General features: G+C 45.7%; 1 non-coding gene across 1 annotated transcript; it reads left to right on the top strand.

The window, feature by feature from the left end:
* The first annotated feature begins 1,724 nt into the window (after positions 1-1,724).
* On the top strand, positions 1,725-3,647 carry LOC126928077 (small subunit ribosomal RNA). The gene has a single exon (XR_007716244.1). It is a non-coding gene; the product is annotated as a small subunit ribosomal RNA (ribosomal RNA).
* The last annotated feature ends 1,568 nt before the right edge of the window (positions 3,648-5,215 follow it).

A 5,215-nucleotide genomic window follows, 5' to 3' on the forward strand; every position in this document is an offset into this window, starting at 1 on the left:
ATTAAGCGTTTATTTGGTCGCTGGAACGTTTTCTAGAAACGGAACTATGCGACGGGACGTTGGGACTTTGAAGAAGTTCGGCCGGTGCGAAAAGACCGAAAAGGTTTTTTCGAGTTATCTCGCTTAAAAGTGTTACAAGGTAGGAATATTTTTGCATAAATCGACGTATCTCGACGTTTTACGTCGGGATTAAGCGTTTATGTCGTCCCCAAGACCTTCTACAAAGTTTCGATTTTTTCGTTGGGACTTTGAAAAATTTCCGTATCGAACACGTTTTTTCGAGTTATCTCGCTTAAAAGTGTTACAAGGTAGGAATATTTTTGCACAAATGGACGTATCTCGACGTTTTACGTCGGGATTAAGCGTTTATTTGGTCGCTGGAACGTTTTCTAGAAACGGAACTATGCGACGGGACGTTGGGACTTTGAAGAAGTTCGGCCGGTGCGAAAAGTCCGAAATGGTTATTTCGAGTTATTTCGTTAAAAAGCGTTATAAGGTATAATTTTTTTGACAGGGATCGTTATATCTCTATTAAATACAATCGGATTAAACATTTTTGTCGAATTTTTTGAAAAATTAGCTTCCGTCGGACTGATACGACTGGGATATTTTTGCAATTTTTTCGTTAATTAATGTTACAAGGTATATATCTTTTTACATATTTCGTGTTATTTTAACGTGTTTTAATCGATTATAAAGTTATTTTTCGTCCATAGTCGATAAAACTGTATGTTTACTGATGCAATTTTTCGGTGAAAAAAAAAATTAATTTTTTGGTAAAAATGCATTTATAATATGTTAATAATGCTTGTGGTAAAATATTTCGATGGTTGGATATCGCCTTTATATAGTAGTTATTGAACGTGCGAGCGACTAAGTTCCAGCGTCCCTTCCGAACGGTACGTTGCTACGGAGGTTTTGCACCATAAGCGCGCGGCCGCTAGCCCGACCGGCGCCGGCCTTCCGGCCGGCCCCTTGGTATCTATAAGAGAAGCGTCGAGCCGGACGGTTCGGTCGGAACAGCGCTGGGCGCGTGGCTATTCTACGGCCTCGGTTGAGAATTCAGTCACCGCTCCTCGAGTCTTAGTGTATTTTACGCTATTTCTCGACTGTTCCTCCGTTCTCGTACTGGTTTTTTCTCTACACTGCTGCGCCGCGGGTCGAAGTCTAGGACGTAATGACCGTTAACGTGGCAAGCTTCCCCTTAGTCGGGAAGCTGGTGACCTGTGTGCACGTATTTGACAAAAGTTGGATGCGTGTGTGCTTGTACTTACGGAGTAGCCATTCTTGCAGAGACCATCGGTTGTAAGCTATTTGTAGCTGCACGATGGTCCTTTTGGCGTTCTGTAGAGTGCGTTATCTTCTGGTAACGCGTCTCTACAGAGGTGTTGAAGCTTATAAAAGAATATTCTTACGGTATGTCCAGCATGCGTATACGTGCTTTACCGCTAAGTTATATTCTACGAGAGAAGTTGGAGGAGAAAAGTTACAAACAGAAATAATTCTGTGAAGTATGAATCTTTGTATCGATATATGATGGTGAGAGAGGAGGAGAATTAAAGTGGCTGAGTGACGTTGTTACTGAACCATGGAACGTTGCTCTCTAAGTCATATTACATATATATATAAAATGAAAAGTCTCGTCGTACGGTGCTTACGTCCCACCTACGACACAGAGAGAACTTTTAAACGAAAATGCTGGTTTTTGGGAATATATTATAAGATCCCTGGTTGATCCTGCCAGTAGTCATATGCTTGTCTCAAAGATTAAGCCATGCATGTCTCAGTACATGCCGCATTAAGGTGAAACCGCGAATGGCTCATTAAATCAGTTATGGTTTCTTAGATCATACCTACATTTACTTGGATAACTGTGGTAATTCTAGAGCTAATACATGCAAACAGATTCCGACCAGAGATGGTAGGAATGCTTTTATTAGATCAAAACCAATCGGTGGCGGATGGCTCGTCTGTCCGTCCATCGTTTGTTTTGGTGACTCTGAATAACTTTGTGCTGATCGCATGGTCATCTAGCACCGGCGACGCATCTTTCAAATGTCTGCCTTATCAACTGTCGATGGTAGGTTCTGCGCCTACCATGGTTGTAACGGGTAACGGGGAATCAGGGTTCGATTCCGGAGAGGGAGCCTGAGAAACAGCTACCACATCCAAGGAAGGCAGCAGGCGCGCAAATTACCCACTCCCGGCACGGGGAGGTAGTGACGAAAAATAACGATACGGGACTCATCCGAGGCCCCGTAATCGGAATGAGTACACTTTAAATCCTTTAACGAGGACCAATTGGAGGGCAAGTCTGGTGCCAGCAGCCGCGGTAATTCCAGCTCCAATAGCGTATATTAAAGTTGTTGCGGTTAAAAAGCTCGTAGTTGAATCTGTGTGTCACAGTGTCGGTTCACCGCTCGCGGTGTTTAACTGGCATTATGTGGTACGTCCTATCGGTGGGCTTAGCTCCTCGCGGGCGGTCCAACTAATATCCCATCGCGGTGCTCTTCACTGAGTGTCGAGGTGGGCCGATACGTTTACTTTGAACAAATTAGAGTGCTTAAAGCAGGCTACCTTCGCCTGAATACTGTGTGCATGGAATAATGGAATAGGACCTCGGTTCTATTTTGTTGGTTTTCGGAGCCCCGAGGTAATGATTAATAGGGACAGATGGGGGCATTCGTATTGCGACGTTAGAGGTGAAATTCTTGGATCGTCGCAAGACGGACAGAAGCGAAAGCATTTGCCAAAAATGTTTTCATTAATCAAGAACGAAAGTTAGAGGTTCGAAGGCGATCAGATACCGCCCTAGTTCTAACCATAAACGATGCCAGCCAGCGATCCGCCGAAGTTCCTCCGATGACTCGGCGGGCAGCTTCCGGGAAACCAAAGCTTTTGGGTTCCGGGGGAAGTATGGTTGCAAAGCTGAAACTTAAAGGAATTGACGGAAGGGCACCACCAGGAGTGGAGCCTGCGGCTTAATTTGACTCAACACGGGAAACCTCACCAGGCCCGGACACCGGAAGGATTGACAGATTGATAGCTCTTTCTTGATTCGGTGGGTGGTGGTGCATGGCCGTTCTTAGTTGGTGGAGCGATTTGTCTGGTTAATTCCGATAACGAACGAGACTCTAGCCTGCTAAATAGACGTAACTTATGGTATCTCGAAGGCCCCCGGCTTCGGTCGGTGGGTTTTTACTACCAACGTACAAACAAATCTTCTTAGAGGAACAGGCGGCTTCTAGCCGCACGAGATTGAGCAATAACAGGTCTGTGATGCCCTTAGATGTTCTGGGCCGCACGCGCGCTACACTGAAGGAATCAGCGTGTTTTCCCTGGCCGAAAGGCCCGGGTAACCCGCTGAACCTCCTTCGTGCTAGGGATTGGGGCTTGCAATTATTCCCCATGAACGAGGAATTCCCAGTAAGCGCGAGTCATAAGCTCGCGTTGATTACGTCCCTGCCCTTTGTACACACCGCCCGTCGCTACTACCGATTGAATGATTTAGTGAGGTCTTCGGACTGGTGCGCGGCCAATGTGATAAGCATTGCCGATGTTACCGGGAAGATGACCAAACTTGATCATTTAGAGGAAGTAAAAGTCGTAACAAGGTTTCCGTAGGTGAACCTGCGGAAGGATCATTAACGATATAACACAAAAACTTAAAGAATTTGACTTGAACACTTGAAAAATACGAAACTGTATAAGTCGGTAAGGAGCCGTACTCCTCCTATATCGACGAACCAAAGTATATACGACGTATCAACAAGCTATATACTTTAACAAAGAACAGTTAAATTCGCCCGGAGCGTGGCTTACTCCGTTGGCAAAATGATGAAAAGACATAAGGAGGAGACGACCCTCCAGCTACGAAACTATATGAAGAGAAGGTGGCACTCTCTCTCGATCATCGGGATGAAGAGATACATATATATATATATATATATATATATATACATACATAAACGAATTCGAGGCGCCTGCGTGAGGTCGTACACAGAAAGACCCGCCGTCTGCGAATATTATGATTTTATAATAAAACTATAAATGGGAACTTGAGCTTTCGAAAATTAAACTTTGACACGAATATCGAACGAAAAATTACGAATGGAAACCACCCGTAAAGAGAAATGAGATCGAGGCGCTTGCGTGAGGCCGTATACAGAAAGACCCGCCGCCACGATCTCGTATTTTTTTTTTGCGTCGTGGAGACCGTACAAACGAATAACAAAATCTCTAAAGTGCCTCGTGTCGGAGAGATCATGCTCGCCTATTCTCTTCTATGTTTCGTGGTCTGTGTTGCGTTTGCTCTCCTCCTAGCAACGGGACATCGAAGACTCCTCTTTGGGATCGAACGAAGCGACTAAAACGAGTCGACGAGAGCGAAAGTACGAGTAGCGAGTCGCGCATGTAGAAAGGATACCGACATATCTTCGAAGGTTCTCTTCGAAGATCCATGGATACCTTATGCGCGTCGACCTTTCGTCTCTTTCACCGCTCTCGGTCGTTCTCGAAACGTGCTTCCTACCCATAGGGCGTGTGTTCTTCGTATGTCGTTTTGTTCGAAATAACGAAACCACTTGTAACATACTCGTGGATCGGGTAACCTAGAACGAAAACGCATTGCGTGGATGTTGGCCCGCTATGATAATGATGATGATGACGATGACTATGATGACGATGCGTAGCAACGATTCGTAACTAGTCTAGCCGAAGTTGGTTCAGAGGGGACCGCAGGCTGTCTACCCTCGATGTCGTGAGTCGGACACCCGTGCCGTCGCTAGAGTTTTTTCAAAGCTCGGCTTCTGGATATTGGGAAGAAAGACCGCTCGAGGACGACGGCTGCGCGTGCGTCCCATCGAATTTTTTTTTTTTATACCACCTGAACGACTAAAGTTTCGTCTAGTTCGTCGCATATAACCCGTTCAGAGGGGACCGCAGGCTGTCTATCCTCGTTGTCGTGAGTCGGACACCCGTGCCGTCGCTGAAGTTTTTTCAAAGCTCGGCTTCTGGATATTGGGAAGAAAGACCGCGCGAGGTAGATGGATGCGAGTCCCATCGAATTTTTTTATTTTTTAAAAAAAACAATCACCTGAACGGAGATGTGTTCTCTTTCGTCGATTTTTCACGCTTTGAGTCGTCGCGATCGCCATCCGTTCGGAGGAGATCGCCGACTTCGAAGCCTCGATGTCGTGAGTCGGACACCCGTGCC

The sequence above is a fragment of the Bombus affinis genome, unplaced genomic scaffold, assembly GCF_024516045.1.
Source record: "Bombus affinis isolate iyBomAffi1 unplaced genomic scaffold, iyBomAffi1.2 ctg00000514.1, whole genome shotgun sequence".
In the NCBI taxonomy this organism is placed as follows: domain Eukaryota; kingdom Metazoa; phylum Arthropoda; class Insecta; order Hymenoptera; family Apidae; genus Bombus; species Bombus affinis.